The sequence below is a fragment of the Amphiprion ocellaris genome, chromosome 6 (genome assembly GCF_022539595.1).
Source record: "Amphiprion ocellaris isolate individual 3 ecotype Okinawa chromosome 6, ASM2253959v1, whole genome shotgun sequence".
Taxonomy (NCBI): domain Eukaryota; kingdom Metazoa; phylum Chordata; class Actinopteri; family Pomacentridae; genus Amphiprion; species Amphiprion ocellaris.
In genome coordinates, this window is record NC_072771.1 from 35,335,191 (window position 1) to 35,352,609 (window position 17,419).

At 40.6% G+C, this 17,419-nt stretch overlaps 1 protein-coding gene across 1 annotated transcript in view; it reads right to left on the reverse strand.

The window, feature by feature from the left end:
- hs3st1l2 (heparan sulfate (glucosamine) 3-O-sulfotransferase 1-like 2) overlaps window positions 1–12,749 on the reverse strand; it is a 34,388-nt gene extending 21,639 nt beyond the window's left edge. The window contains exon 1 of the mRNA XM_023293226.3: window positions 12,483–12,749. The gene's annotated coding sequence lies outside the window, so the exon portion shown is untranslated. The remainder of the gene's footprint in view (window positions 1–12,482) is intronic.
- Window positions 12,750–17,419: the final 4,670 nt, after the last annotated feature.

A 17,419-nucleotide genomic window follows, 5' to 3' on the forward strand; every position in this document is an offset into this window, starting at 1 on the left:
ATTGATGTACTTTTGTGTCAATAACGGACATATGCTTGGATATTTATGACCGCAATAACTGCAATTTTTCCATATATGTCAAAAATACATTTATTAAATGTTGAATACACTAACTGTTGTGCTGATAATGGAAAAATGCAGTCATATTTATAATCAGTCACACAAACTTTATTTCATATGGTATTTTCATGTAAATTTTCAAGCAAAACTACATTTTTCTTTAAAAGTTAAAACTTATTATCTTTTTTCACAGTAAAATATGGAATGAAGCACATTTTTTTAACCGTAAAATGAACAGTATCAATACATTTCTTCACCATAAGTGAAGAAAATGTTTTGCTGTAATTTTTCAGTAGCATTCTGGCATCCCCAGCTGAATTTGATCTATAAATAAGTTTTTCTATATGTTGATTCCTGATTTGTTCAAGCTTTGTATAAGACATAATCAAAGAAACTTAGCTTTTTTTCCTTTTTCCTTGCGATTTATTGCTTTATGACTATGTAAAACTGCGCAAAAAAGCCACTTTCAGTTCTCTGTACTTATAGTCACGGCTGTCCTGTTTCCATAGAGGTGCAGGACTTTATATTACAGTGAAAATTGAGGCCACAGTGGATAAAAATGTGTCAGGAGCTGCTTGTATTGCAGTGGGTTAATTCACACCCGTGTCCCCACCCTGCTGCCGGCGTCGTCGTTTGCACACGCACTCACACGCATGTACAGACATAACATATGTGGGCTCTCTCACAGTGACAGTAGGCCGACAGCTTAGTCTGACAGCGAGAGGAGGCCGACCTGTCAGGGTGGATTTAACCCGACTGTCACTGAGGGAAAGCGGGACGTTTGTGTATATGTGTGGGGGGGATATGGGATCAGGGGATTTGGGTGCGTCCCTCTTAGCACATTGACAAGGTCAGTGGCTCCGGGGCAGGAGAAACCATCACACTTTTTTTTTTTTTTTTTTCCCATTTCAGGGGATTCCAGTGTCATTTGCTGCACATGTGAGTGTCGCATTTGTGTTCATATGGGCGTCTGGAACGAGGGCGAGCCGACAGATGGGGGCGGGCAAGTTGTGTCTGGTCAATATCATCACGGGCCAGCGAGCCCAAATATTAACTGGGTCCTGAACTGTTTTTTTTTTTCTTTCTTCCTTCCAGCGAGGGGGTTAAAAACTGATCAAGCAAAAGGAAAACAAAATGGAGAGTTAAAACAGCAGATGGTGTTTTTGTAAAAGAGGAAGATTCGATGGCAAGAGATGTCTCGGCATCATCAGGTGTGTTTGGGCTCCTGCTGGCAGTTTACCATGGCAACCAGTGTTTGGATCCTTCTCACCTGGGCAGTGCACCCCGGGGAGTGAGGATTGTTAAAGCACAGAGGTGGGGAAGGATGGAAAAAGAGAGGGGGAGAAGCTGTGGAGAGGGAGTTGGTGGGATGGATGGAGGGAGGGAGGGAGGGAGGGAGTGCTGGTACAGATGATGCCACAGTTGGTGTGGTGATACGGCCAAACGGTGCCCTACAGCGACAGTAATAAAACCAAACCGGCTGTTGCTGGCTTTGTTGTCCAAAATGGACGATTAGTCTGATTGGTGTCTTAACTGCTCAACCCTAAAGTCAACACAGACGGATGCCCGAGCTGGCAGCTATGCTTAAATCACAGTCCCTTATGTCATTAAAGCATGCCTGATCCATTCACTTATCTGCAGATCTGATGTTTGATTCTTTAGAGTATGTCCATAACCGCTAACACTGGAGGTGAGGAGCTGAAATCTAATGAGGCGGGGCTTTAAAATTGTCATTTTGTGTTAATTTAACAGGAATAACTTTCCTAAAAATGAATTGGAAAACAAATCTGAGCAGTGATGGTACCAATGCTTAAATTAGCAAAGTAAAATCTTATTTAGGTAGGTGAGGAATCTGAAAAAGCAAATAGTGGAGTTGATTGTCATGGTGTCAGAGAAACAAGAAAACGAGAAAAGAGTGCAGTACTCCACCAAGGCTGCTCAGTTGTATCATTTGCAACGGCTGAAATCTTGAAACAATTTGTGGCAGAAATAACGACACCGTAGAATGTGGCCATGTGGCCATGTGATACAGATGTACCCACAAACAAAATGACATTGCACTGAGTACAGGTGTGTGCCATGGAGTTGGAGTTCAGTGTGGAACTATTCTGGGGTTTTTTTTGGAATTATTTTTACACTCTGTTGCATTTTTAGACATAGTTTTCAGTTGATTTCAATCACTGCTCGCTTTGGTTTATGTTCCAGAAGTACTTGGTTAAGTTTAGGAAAGCTTAATGGTTTAGGTTAAAACACTCCAATGCAAACACTCACCATGGAGCTATTTTCTAGACCGCTAGGATGACAAGTCCCTCTACAAAAATCTCATCATTTTAATGTTTGCACAGCATGTGCTGGTACTGTGGGACACAGTGTGCTTTCTTCAGCTGTTTGATCATATTCTGATTTCCACTTTTTTTCTTTTCCTGTCTATGTTTCAGTAGATTTTGTAGACTGACAGTGTATATTTACAAATTACACCAGTAAAGTATGACAAAGAGTCAGCGGATCAGGGAAGAAAGATCCTGTGTATGCTTTCAGACATAACTGAGCAATTATGTACTTTTTAAAGATTTTAGCTCCCAAGCTGCTTTGGATTCTTTAATTTGACAGTTTGCAAGAAAAAGTCCTGCAGTGGCTACAAATTAGGCAGAAAATGTGGCACAGAAGCGTGGATGTAGGTGCAAATACATGTCCATGTATTTACACGCACAAACACATTGTGATGTATCCAGACAAATGACGCTCTGATCACTGCATCTGCTCTGTTGCTGTTTTCACGGGAGCTCCACTGGTGGCGCATCCTTTCTTTCTGGCTGCTTTTCCTTCTCGCTTTGAGCCCAGCGTCCCACTGCCTCTCCAGAACGACTCGCCCAGTCCCTCAGCACACACAAATGACACACTCAGATACGCACATTAGCTCACACAGGCACACGTAGATGAACAAACTCACCCCCCCAGATACACACACACTCACAAAAAGACACATCATTGCACTTTGTAGCTCATTTTGTCACACACACACACACACACACACACACACATATGTGCACACACAATATCCCACAATGCACACACAAAACAGAGGAGGACATGAGGTGCCTGGCAGGGGGCGGTTTTGATTGACAAAGCACTTTATGACTCTTAAATGGCTTTATTGCCTTCCTACTTAACCCCCCCAACACACATTCACCACCTCCTTCCTCCCCGTCACGCCACAACACACCACAGACACACACACACATACACACAGTGCTCAGGAGGTCTCCACGACTGGAAATTAATGAGAGCCATCACCACACACACACACACACACACACACACACACACATAGATTTTGCCACCCAGATTGCCATTTGAACTCCCTCCTACTGTCTGGAATCTATCAAAGTCACCCACAAGTCTAAAGCTGCGTTCCTCCCTCCGGAGTCTTTCTCTTTGCTCTCCATGACCTCGCTTTGATCCTTCTTGCTTAAATTTTGGGAGCCGGCCAGGATTCAGGTCTAATGACTCTGTTACTGTACAGAGCAGGTCGATATGTGGGAAATTGGGCTGATTGATTTTAATTAGCGGGACACCGGGAGGCAGGAGGACGACGGAGATGCGACGTGTTGGTGGGAAGATTTTGTCTGGTGTGATGGTTAGAGGGCTGCTGTTCACGTTTGACCTCTCTCATAGCAGGGATGTTTTAGCCACAATTAATGCACCATAAAAAAACCAAAAAAATGCTGCTTAAATATGAAATTAAACATGACGTCTCATCGAATGGACATAATAAGTGGACAAAACTTACAGGACTGACTGATGAGCAAACTTTTTGACTCTGTTCCACTTTATTCCAGTCAGCCAGAGGTCAGCACACCCTTTTCCCGTCCCTGTCTGCATTTATTGCGCTCAATCCCTAGCCTGTGTTGGGCCCATGTTGTTTATTTGGACTATGCCGGGCCAAATCTTCATAAAACTCCCATCCCAGACCAAACTCCAACTTTGCCAGTTCATAAAGGTCCCTATCAGGGGCACCATCAGAGTCCTTCATATGGTGTCAGACACCTCTGCGAATATATCAACATTATCCAGTTGTCCAACCTACTATCCTTTATTTTTTACTTTTAAACAACTTTGCTAAGGTTTTGTGTTTGCAGTTTTCGCCATCATTTCTATTGGTAATAAAAACCTTCTTGCCCTGCTTGGCATATGTTAGAGCAACATTAAAACTCCTGGGATTATGTGAGCACTGACCGGAGTGATGGCTGAACCTAAGATAATAGAAAATAAAGTTGGAATAAAGTGGAATTACCGCTTAAGACTTCCTAGGGTGAAGACAAAATTTGTTCTCTCGTTTTCACAGGGGATTAAATGTTCCTTGAGCAGAGTTCCATCAATGCTGGTAAGTCTTGGCCAGATAAAAAAGTGTGTGCGTTTGCAGTGTTGCTCCATCCGTCTGCCTGCCATCAGGGCTTCTCGTCACCTCTGAGCCTTCGAAGTGTGACGTCTCGACACTCTGCATGTTTTTGTGTGTGCGTTTGTGTGTTTTCCTGCTAAGCTGGGGTCACTGTAGACCTTCGCCCTGACAGAGCGGGCAGCTACCAGGCTAATGAACTCCTACCCCAAGGTTTTGCAAATACAGTTAACGTTGACCTCCGGCGTGCATGGCCTCCCTCCAGCTCCATCTCTTTAAACACCACATCCTTAAATATGACTGACTAAAGACATTAAAGCAGCATAAGACTTGTTTTTTGATGCTGTTATCTCATTAACTGGATAGTTTTCTCACTTCAAGTGCATGAAAATCAGCGTAAAATTTAAATTTAAATTGATACAATACAGAACACAATAACTCAGCAGCAGGTACAATAATCCAGAATTAAAATACAATAAAGCTCGAAAGGCTTATTTCCACAGAAGCTCTGTAAGCAATGCAATAAAAACATAAAACCACCAGTAGAGATAAAACATAAATACACCACCTGAGCAGCTCCAAGCTCTTTTCATAATATAAATCAATCGACAGGTTGCTGAGGAACCGTCTTCTCAAGGCCACCATAAAGATGCACTCTGTGATCTGGTTTAAGCTTGATCGACAGGTCAGGAATGCAAATGCAGCTCATACTCAGCTCAGATTCAGGAATTTCCACATTACATTCGAGTAAGATTTGAGTTCTGAGTGCACGTCAAACGGCAACTTTTTTACCGGAACTTGTAACTGAATTCACATCACGATCTCCACACAGACCATGTTGTTTCATACAGGTTTGGTAATTTTTGGATTGGCCATGTTTTCAGTCCCTATTTTATACTTGTTTTGTTGCTTGACAGCAGACACTCAGGAACAAGGAAGTAAGAACAGCGGTATTGGGAATTTGGCTGTACTTCAATGCAGATTATGTGAGCACAGAGAGAAGGAGAGAAGCTGATACTAACAGCAACCCAAGCAAGGCAGAGTACAAGGCGGCTCATTCCCCCATATGGCACTGTCAGAAATGCTTTTTTTTTTTTTTTTTTTTTTTTTTTTTAGAAATGCAGCATTTGCTCATCAATTATTGATGATCAGAAATCATGGCAACATAGAATGTGTCCATTCAATATAGATGGACCCACAGACAAAATGACCTTGCGCTGAGCATAGGTGTGTGTTATGAATGTGTACGTTAGTGACGGATACCGAATTACCGTGACCTAAATATGTAGCAGGCGGTGGGAATTGAAGGGACTCAGAAACACCCCCAATAATTTAATCAGTTGTTCCTTGTATCATTTCCCACAGATAAGTCCTGATACATCCACAACAGTGGATTTGTAGTAGGATCACAATCATGTGATCTTCATCGGGCAGCTGACGTAGTGTTCACTTGTTGTCATGGTTACAGTGACGCCGTGCCACTATCTCACAATAATACAGAAATCTTTAACAAATCCATGGATCCAGACTATAAGCTGCATCACTGCCAAAATCTAATCACTTGGTCCTTGTCTCATTTCTGACCTTCCCTAAAAATTTCATCCAAATCTGTTTGGCCGTTTTGGAGTAATGTTGAGCACAGACGGAATAACAGACGGGAGAACAAACATACGCCGATCGTCACATGACTCCTTCCTTGGCAGAGTAATCATAACTTAACATCTTTATATTACTATTCCAAGTCTGTACCAACTACAAAATGCAATAATAATGGATTTTCCACATATGTTGGATTTCTTATTTAAGGCAAATTGACCACTGCAATAGTTAACAATGTATAAATCTGCACATCATTTGTGGCTAATTCCTTTAAACACGCAAAACTATTGATGTAGTTATTGAAAGTGTCGATCCAAAACTCTAGCTTTAAAGATGAGTTTCATCCACTCCACCTCAGATCTCCAAGTCTCACGTGACTCCGTCTTTCACGCCTGCAGTTGATTCAGTGAGAGTAAACTCGAGCAACATCCCACTTTGGATTAAGATTAGTCTATAACAGAAGAAAATTCCGCACACCGTGATTAAGCTCAAAGAGAAGGCGATCGTGAAAATGACACTTAAAACTTCTGATCGTGACTGTGTGAGTCTGTGAATGTGTGTGTGACAAGCTAATGGGCTCATTGGCTGCACTGTTAGACCTGAGGACTGTTCAGCCGAGCACCTCGACGGTCTGCCGCCAGCTATTTATGTGAAATTTAGTGGCACACACGCTGTCAAAAATCACAGAATTTGGCAGATTTTCAATGTGTGTATATATTTGTGTGAAGGATGCATGACTGTGTGCATCTATATGTGTGTGTACATCTGTACTACTCAGGTTGTGGTGGACATAGATTCATCCATACAGTCATACTCCTTCTTAGGTGCAAAAAGAAAAGTCACAGTGGCATACATTATTAAATTTTAGCGTGACTGCTTTGTTCTTGGTTAGGATGAGGTTAACAATAGGGTTAGAGTCAAGGTAAGAAATGAATGTAAACCAACGCAGTGTCCTCTGAAGTGGGGGAAACACGACTGTATGTGTGTTCCCTGGTTTAGTGCGCTTCAGAGGACGTTTGCTCTCTGCTCATAAATAAAGGTCATGCATTATTCAGGGCCACTCCTCCAGCTAATGCCCCTTAATGTGCCCAAACAGCCATAATGTACTCGGCTACCAAGGTGGCAGAGACCCCCTCACACACAGATGTCAACCCTCCACCCCTGGATATGACACAAAGTCTTTGTCAGCGCTGCTCTCAGGCTCTCATCTCGCTCTCAAATCGTCCCGTGTTCCTAATTTTTGAAAAGATCCCTTTTACTTTTGATACAAATTGCTCACACTCACGCTGTCTCGCCATATTTCCATCCAACTTTGGTCGATTTGTCCCCAATTTGTCTCCCTCGGCGGTGTCTCCATCTCCTGCTCCTCCCTCATTCATCCCCTCACTACCTCTTTCAGTCTTTCTCTTTGTTTTATAGCAGAAAATATATAGAATACAAGTTTCAAAAACCTGCAGTTTTTCTTCATAGCTCCGGGGTGCCAGCTTTCTGCAGAGTTAGAATTTTGTCTAAACAAGGATTTGTAGCTGTGAAGCTCAGGCAGTGAAGCTTCCTAAGTACGTAATCTTAATCAGATTTGGGGAGAAATTAAACTGATTCCATATGGAGGTAAACACAAAACCATTTGGAGCACAAAAATGCTCAGAAAAACCATAAAATTGGTTTAAGGTGGAGTGTTTATCGCTGCTGCTTTGCTTGTCTGCGTTTTATCGGCAGTGTTTTATGTTCTAATCACTTTGCCTGTTTACTCTCTGTGCTTTTAATTGCTTTGGCAGTTTACGATACTGATTTGTTTTGGTCTTTGAAGCACATTAACTTTTCCAAAGTGTAAAATGACTCAGTTTTGAAACTGTTATTTGCTATAAGAAATAATGAGACATTGTTGGATTTTTCCTCAGGACACAACTGAGGGCTGCTGGTTTGAATTAGGCCTGTTTTATTTTAATCACGTGGAACCTTTAGAAATCTGCAGAAATCTAGAAAACTTAGACTTATTGTGACCCCAGTTGTATGAAACTTCCTCTCCAATTGCAATTGAATCTCTATAAACTCGTCTCTGCGTATCCAAAAAGACATATGGAGAGTCTTTACATGAAAATGATCAGTTTTATGTTTAAATGGACTAGATTTAATGTGCTGTACAAGAACACTTCCTCAGTGCACAATGGCAAGTTGTGATGTTGGAATAATTCAGCCTTTCATGCTCAGATTCAGCCCATTCCTGAAAGTTCCTTCAATGTATTACATATGAAACTCTAGCCATCTAAATCTGTTTTTTTAAGCTGCAGTTTCAAGGTGGAAATACTCAACTGAGGCATTGGCTGATTATTTTACTCATGATGTGAATTTTTACGCATTAAAAAAACACCATATGGACAAGTTAACAAATTTTTTTAAAAAAAATAGTTTTTCAGTTTTTCACTAGAGGAGGTCTTTAAGTTTACTGCACTCATTTCACCACATTCCTACAGTGTGGTCGCTTTTCCATACAGATTTTTAAAAAATGGAGTTTGAGGCTTTTTAAAAAATAACCTCAAAGTGATGAAATGATTTTAAAGCGCCTATGTGGCGCTTTCTTGGGTTTCTCTCTTTCCTTCTGTGTGTCATAGCTTTTTTTTTTTTTTTTTGCTAACTTAAAAACCCCAGACAGTTTTCCTCTACTGCAGAAAACCCAGCTCTCCTACCTGCATGAAACGCCTTGTTTAAAGTCCAGGCTTTTCTTCTGTTACTTATTTACATCACCATGTCACACATTTGCATAACGCCTACTTAGCAGCAAGATTGGTGCATCCCAAAATGAAGAATGAGCATCTTGTTGATATTATTTCCTCACTAGAGCCACTTGTGCTAGAGCTGCATCCCTATACTCATAGATCTGGGGTACGCAACTGATGTTACCTCGCTTTTGTTGGTCCAGCTGACCAATCAGAGCAGACAGGTGGAAGCTCTTAAAGAGACAGGAGCTAAAACGGAGCATTTCTGACAGAGGATAAGAACAGGTGCTGCAGTGATTTCCAGTATGAGAAAAATAATCTGTCTTTTGAAAAAGTAAAGCAAATAAATATATTTTTCTGGGCCCCAAAAACAAATATAATGAAAATGTAAATGTACATAATATGGGCTCTTTAATGTTTAGCAGGAAAACTTTGCTGTGAGTTTCCACCACAAGAACCTGTTCATAGTACTTTGTTTTTATTCATGTTACTTTAGTTAAAGCTGCTTGGGTCAGTATTTGAATACTGAAAATCTATTAGATAACTACTTGAATGTGAAAGAGGTCACCCCAGAGATATACTGTAGTTTCCTTCTGGTCTATAGAGTTTGATGACAACTTCAGCTCACTGCTTTGGCTTTTTCACACCCACAGTTAATGTCGTGGTTCACTCTTGCTGCTCTCATAACATTATTTTCAACCACAGCACACAGAATCACTAAGCAGCAGACAAAGTTTGCAACTAGCCTGACAACAAAGTGTTTGCCGACAAGTTTACTGCATCGAATTGGCGATAAAATCATTCTAATTCTACTTCAGGTAGTTTCTGAGGTGAATATTGGTCAAATTGGCACATTTTGAATGTTTTGGTAAAATACCTGAAAATCCCGTTGTGGGATTTAATTAGAAGAGTTTAAATGAACCATGATTTACTTTGCTGACATCTTTGGTACTAAGTGCTCCGTATATTATTTATATACATTACCATTCAAAAGTTTGGGGTCACACAGACAATGTCATGTTTTCCATGAAAACTCACACTTTTATTCATGTGCTAACATAACTGCACAAGGTTTTTCTAATCATCAATGAGCCTTTCAACACCATTAGCTAACACAATGTATCATTAGAACACAGGAGTGATGGTTGCTGGAAATGTTCCTCTGTACCTCTATGGAGATATTCCATTAAAAATCAGCTGTTTCCAGCTAGAATAGTCATTTACCACATTAACAATGTCTACACTGGATTTCTGATTAATTTAATGCTGTCTTCATTGAAAAACAATGCTTTTCTTTCAGATATAAGGACATTTCTAAGTGACCCCAAACTTTTAAACAGTAGTGCATGTATGCTGTGATGTCATTTTTCATGTATTTTCTACGTGAGTTTAAGTTTCTGGGGGTCCAACCCTTTACGCCAGCTGAACTTGACTCGTGTCCGTAAAATTCCGACTGCCTATGATGACATGAAGTACTGCTTTTCTTTGTTAAAGTGTCATAGGCTTGAAGTTGCAAAAGCAGCTCTTAGTCACATGAATAATTCCTGGATTATTATTCATTTTATCACTGAGTTACACAGTCATCTAATGTGACGTCTTTGTTTACGAGACGAGCCGCATTTCAGTGTAACATTAACCTCTCGCATGTCACTGATTACTCAGTTTGTTTTGAGACACACCGAACACACCCCCTGATTCAGCGCACACACCGACCAGACAATGAGTCCATTCATGCCTTTGCTATCTCTGCCTCTTCTGTCTCTCTCTCCTCTGCTCGCATTATCTCTTTGTAAACACAGCAGTGAAGGTCAAAAACACAACACACACTCGGAGTCTGTCCCTACGCAGCCTCTCTGACCCGAATCTGCTCTGCTTCGTCTTTTTACAGTCTGTTCCAAGAGCTTTAGATGCTCCAGAGGAGGTCATTGTTTTGTGGTCGCACCACTTAACCAATTAGCCATGTGGGAGTGGCATGCTAATCGCTGCTGGACGAGAAATACTTTGGTTCTTAGCCTGTCATGTGTCTGCAATTAGGGCAAATTATGTATGTAGATAAAATGCAGAATTTTAGTTGTTGTTGAGCCTGTGCTTTGTGTCGTGACAACACGGCAGTTAAGATATCTTTATGTTTGGGCAGACAGCGAAATTTGGGTTGAAACTGCAATGTTCTTAAGGTTGGCTGATCTCAGCTTATCATGGTTACAATGAAAACCACGTGGTTGACGTGAGAGAATTATCATGTCATAGTTAAAAGAAGCAAATTGAGATTCTCTTGTGAAAAAATCTGATGTTTTGTTGACCCGTCCATCAGCCTCACCTCTGTAGCTCTCCTCACTTATTACTGCTTAACAGTAAACAAATTATAGAAAACGTTAAATGACTTTTCTTGTTCAGTCTTGCCTTAATTATCATCAATGAAGACTTTTCAACTCAAACAGCAAAAACTAACGCTGACGCACAATAATCTTACATTTCACCACTAAGTTTAAACTTTGACTTCTGTTTAACCCTCTAAATCTCAAGCAGTTTCTGTTTTCTTTGCTCCTCTCACATTTCTACTCACTGTGGGTTCATTTTTCACTGCAATATTTATAAGTAAGAAAGAAGAGAAGAGGAAAATTGAATTTCTTCATTTAAAAAAAAATGGGGGAAAAAACTGAACAAACATGCATGAGTGTTACCAATAGTGGGAAAAGGTGACTGTACATATTTTACTACTTCAATTCTTATTTGGATGAACACAGTCTACAGTTGAGTCTTCATTGTGTGACTTTTGGCAACACTAAAGCCACTTTCATGATTGTGCTGAGCAGTACAGAATTTTTAATCTTTTTACTCACTTCTTAAAACAACCAACTGTTTTTTAAAAGTCATGTATTATAAAGTCATTTTTATTAAATTTTGTAATTTTAAGCTGAGATTTGGTGAAGTTTTCTCACAGAATGACTTGTCACAATGTGTTTACAGTTTCTGGCTCTGTTTAATGGTAAATTTAAGAGTTTATTTTTATTTAAAGATGCATTTCAAGCCTACAAGCAGGTTTTGGACTTCAGAGAGTTAAAACAGTGAACCAAAGAAGACCAGTTTCCGTGTTAGTTTTAAACCTCTGCACACAAATGTCATCAACACAAGCCATCTTCTGATAAACTCGAGTTCCCTGAAATTCTGCAGAAGTGCTCTAGAAGATACTCAGGAGCTCTTTCTTTAGATTTAAACTTCTTCGTAGAGCTTTTTTTTTTCTCCCTGCTTTCACTTCCCTCACAACTCACTCTGCCTCTGATTTTGTATTCACCCTGCACACGTTTGATTGTGCACATCATCTGCACAGCTTTTACTTTCCCCGCTTCTGTATTTTTCTGTTTGTTTTTTGTGCACAAAAGTTCAGCATTCTTGGCTTTGCAGAACCTCAGCTTTCTTTCACATCTTCCCCACACTCTCTCACAGGTACAGAAGAAAGAAACAAACCTCCAAACTCCTGCTGGAAGGAGCAAGGAGAGGTCACAAACTCCTAGAGAGCGAGGTTAGACGAGGTTAACGCTGCCTTTCCCCTTCGAAATGCGTGAACTTTATGCTCACTTTGCACAAGATGTACATGCTGGACTATTCCTACATGTTGACTTTATTGAGATTACAGTTGTTTTTCAGCTTCAGTTTGCTATCATGAAGAAAAAGACAAGCAAAGATTGAAAATGAGAGATGGAAAGAGGTCTTACCTGACTGATGTTTTCTCTAAATTTGCCCCCTTTTTAAAAAAAAAAACGAAAAACTACTTCTTCTTTGCTTCCTTCCTCTTGTCAGTTTGGCTTCAGGCGTCACTGTGGAGGTGTGTTGAGTGGTGTGTGTGGTGTTGTGAGTCGTATGTGTGTGTGTGTGTGTGTGTGTGAGTGTGTGTGGACGCTGCAAAGAAGCGACTCTGCTTTGTGCTGCCGACCTCGACGAGTGTGTCGCTGCAACTGACTGAGTGTGAGGAGGGAGGGAGTGTGAGAGAGATTAGTTCACACACAAACACATCTCTGCCTGCAGGGAAACACCCCTTCGCCTTCCCCTCCTTCCCTCTTTCCCCCCTTTCTCTCCGTCTTTATTTCTCTCACATCACGTCTGGTTTTCATCTGATCACCTTGAAGGACTCCGAACATTTCCACTCTTCCTCCCCTCTTTGCTCCCGTTCCACTCGAGCCAATCCTCCCGCTTGATCCTCAGTTTTTAACCTTCTCTTTTGTTGTCTTCCCTCCTTGTATCCTCCCTTCAGTTTGCTGTTGTGAGTCCCCTGCATCATAAATAAGTTACAGAGAGCAGGCGTACAAAGGAAAAAAACAAGCAGAAACAAAACAACTCAAATATCTCTGATGGATTTTCTCTGTTGCTTTTTCATTTGACTTAACATCAGTGAAAGATAATTAATCTTTTGGCGCCTTCCGTGTTTGTCCTTCCTTTCAATCTGCAAAGACGTTTGATTGAATTTTGACTTTTTCAGGGACAAACTGCACGCTGGTGATTGTTTGGTGTGACTGAGCAAACAAAAACGGTTAAATTGTGCAAAAATCTACAGTTCTGAAGACTTAACTTTGTTAAAAAAAAAAAAAAATTTTTAAAAAAATCAGCCAAAAATGCAAAATATGAGAAGCTTTCTCAAAGAAATCAACTTATTGTTGTCTTATTATTACCCATCATGCCATACCTGTACATATCCATATGTAAATTCATCATGCCTCATCTCTCCATGCAAAACATAGTGCACAGTTTTTATTATATCCTTATTTTTAGCCTTATTATGCTTCTTGTCTTACTTCTTTTGTGCCTCAGTTGTATCTAGCTAAAATTTCCCCAGCGATGGATCAATAAAGTTTATCTCATCTGCATCTTGCTGCAGTTAAATCAAGAACAAAAAATTCAATGGATGAGTTTTATGTGATGCTTCAGGCGATAAAGTATTCTTCCTTTCCTTTAGACTCGCTTACAGATTCCCTAACGTGAAGGAGATTCTTGTTGCATTCTGACCAAATCAATACCTGAACATCTTGCAATAAAGTGAAGGAGAGGCCGACCGCCTGGATGAACACGGGCAGATAATTGAAAAGGACGGCCGTCATTTTAACCTTGACGAGACCCCCACTCAGTTTTGTCTAAGCCCATCACAGTGATTACAGAATTTAGCTTTAGCCTGCTAATCTGCTCCAGATCCACATTAAAGGGCTCCTCGGGAGGCTGAGCAGTGGGGGGTGTTTTTGGTGGGTGTGTTCGCTGTAAAACACAGGCTGCCTCACACATTTCAACTCTTTATATTTTGGGTTTTTTTTCTCTCCAACGCATTGCGCTGGAAATCAGACAATGAGAATGAGGTTAACGCACAGATTTCCAGCTTTAATTTGCAAGTGTTTACATCCGCTTCTGGGGAGTGTAACCCATTTTATGCTTGATGCCCCTGAGGGCACAACCAACTGCGAGTCCTACGGTTCCACCAAAACATGGATGTAAACACCCTTGAACCTCCTCAAAGCTGAAAATTAGCACCCTGACCTAGTATTCAACTCTGCTTTCTAACTGTTTATTTCAAGTGGCATCAGCAAATGTGGCACAGATCAGAAGGAACACATCTGAAAATGATTCTTTGTACAGCGGTTCAGTGTAGGCCACTTGGTGAAAGGATTGGGTTGGTGATATTCTATATTTCTCTTGTCAGTCTTCCAGCGCATCATTCAATACTTTATGACTTCCCTACTGTGTTAGTGGCACTGAATCCCAACCCCACCGCTTCCTACTGAAGACAAACCTGTAAAAGTAGGTCACAAATGCAGTTGTCTTTAGCTCAAAAGGCAAAAATTATTCCCAGAAACAACTGTCTTTTTCCATCAAAAGTTACTCAAACAAAAAGGAAATAATTAATTTTTTAGGGGAAACTCTGTGAAGCTGATTAATCCATATTTGGTGGTGAAGTTTGAATAATAAAGCTCAACATCACAGAGAAATAATATTTTAAATACAGAGACAAATTTGTTGCCATGTTTTCACAAGATTTGTTCATGATTTAAATAAATGATTGAATAGAACCAGACTTATCTTTGAAGATTAGAGAAGATACTGGGTTTGGTTAACTTTTAAACATGTGAGTTGAAGCATGGGATTAGGGATGTTGTTTTCTCCAATATTTAACCAAGCAGACTCCCACACGCTGTATGATGAGGGTCTAGCACCAAAACACTGCACTAATAAATGCATTTTTGCAAGTTAGACTGTGTGTGGGAGTCTGCTTGAAACTTTTTGTGTACACTCGTCCCTCTCCTACACACCTGCCTCGTGAAGTAGATTTGCAGAGTCCCTTCTGTTTTAATAATTAACCAAATCCAGGATTCTTCCTGAATCTTTTTCTCGTGTCTGAAGTTGTTCTAGTCTCTTCAATCAGAATCAAGAATCTTTATTACTCTGCCAAGGAACAGCGGAGTTACGTGACAATTGGCGTCTGTCTGTCTGTCTGTCTGTCTGTCTGTCTGTCTGTCTGTCTGTCTGTTAGCAACATTGCTCCAAAACGGAATAACAGATTTGGATGAAATTTTCAGGGAAGGTCAGAAATGACACAAGGACCGCCTGATTAGATTTTGGCAGTGATGCAGCTTATAGTCTGGATCCACAGATTTGTTAAAGATTTATGTGTCATTACGAGATATCAGCACAGCGTCACTGTAACTATGACAACAAATGAGTGCTATGTCAGCTGCCTGCTGACGATCACATGATTGCGATCCTACTACAAATCCACTGGGACTTATCCATCGGAAATGATACACGGAGCAGTTGATTAAAATGTGTGAGTGTTTCTGAATCCCTTCAATTCCCGCCGCCTGCTACATATTTAGGTCACGTGATTCGGTATCTGTACATAACGTAGACATGCATAACACACGCCTGTGCTGTGCAATGTCATTTTGTTTGTGGGTACATCTATATTAAATGTCCACATTCTATGTTGCCGTGATTTCTGGTCATCAATAACTGAGAAGCAAATGCTGCATTTCTAAAAGAAATGCTGCATTTCTGACAATGCCATATGGGGGAATGAGTGCATTTCTTGTTTCTGTCATTCCCTGCCTTGCTTGGGTTACTGCTAGTATCAGCTTTTTAAGGCCCAGCTGCAGCTAAAAAATAGAAAGGCAACTATATACAGATCAAATAAAATACTCAAAAGATATAAATATGTAAACTGAATTAGTGCAAATTGAGCAGTGAGATGGGCGGTAAAATGCAGTCTAGAGCAAGACTCAGGTCTTTATTGGACTGTGTGTCTGACTGTCTGTGTGTGTGTGTGTGTGTGTGTGTGTGTGTGTGTGTGTGTGTGTGTGTGTGTGTGTGTGTGTGTGTGTGTGTGTGTGTGTGTGTGTGTGTGTGTGTGTGTGTGTGTGTAGGGGGGAAATGGATTCGACAGCTCTAGGGAAATTAGTAATGTAGTTTAAGGCAGTCACACTCTCAGGACACAGACAAAAACCCTTGAAATCCTATTTGACAGAGCAATTTTGTACTTTTTAAACATTTTGATTTCAAGCTTAGATTTCATTAAGTTTCCCAACAGAATGGAACATCACAGTTAATTAGCCTATTAACTGTCTGATGGTTCTTTGTTTGCTCCAAATGGTGAATTTTGGTGATTTTCCCAAAAGCATAACATGCCTTTTTGTTCCCTAGTGGATTTTGGGGCTCAGAGGGATACAATAGTGTGTTTTTGAATGAGGAAAAAGTAAATAATTCTGATTCCTGGCACCACAGAAGCAAAAGGGATGAGTTCCCGTGTTGGTTTAAACCTCAGCAGGCAAAAGTCATCAACACAAGCTTTTGTCTGATAAACTCGAGTTCCCCCAAAGCCTGCAGAAACCATCTTTGAGATTCTCAGGAACTCTTTCTATAGATTTTCAAACTGAGCTTTGAGAATTTTCCTTCTGCTTTCACTTCCCTTATAATTCATCTTGCCTCTGATTTTGTACAACGTGCACATATTTGACACACAAAAACAGACATTTTATCTATATTATCTAGAGAAATATTCTGGTTAAACGTTAAGTGTGAGCTAAAGCATCAGATGAGGAATGGGGGGGGGGGGGGGCTGGAGTCTATCCCAGCTGACTCAGGTGAAGGCAGGGGACACCCTAGACAGGTCACCAGTCTGTCACAGGGCTACATACAGAGACAAACAATCACTCTCACATTCACACCTACGGGCAATTTAGAATAATCAATTAACCTCAGCATATTTTTGGACTGTGGGAGGAAGCCGGAGTACCCGGAGAAAACCCACGCATGCACAGGGAGAACATGCAAACTCCATGCAGAAAGATCCCGGGAAAGCCGGGACGTGAACCAGGGACCTTCTTGCTGCAAGGCGAAAGTGCTAACCACTACACCACTGTGCAGCCCCTTGTCACACCATTTTTTTTGTAATTTCTGATTTCAGATTATAAGTTCTGATATTTCAAATCCAGTTTAATTTAATTGTTATTTGGGGAAAAAAAACTCAAAAAACTAAAGACATTTCTGTTCCTTTTGAAACCAAAGATGGAAAAAATGTTTGTAGTATAAGAATCACAAACTAAAAGCCAATCCAACACGGTGCATTTTTGTTTTTTGGTCGTTTCTTTAGTTGTTTTTGGATTGGAAACAAAAACAA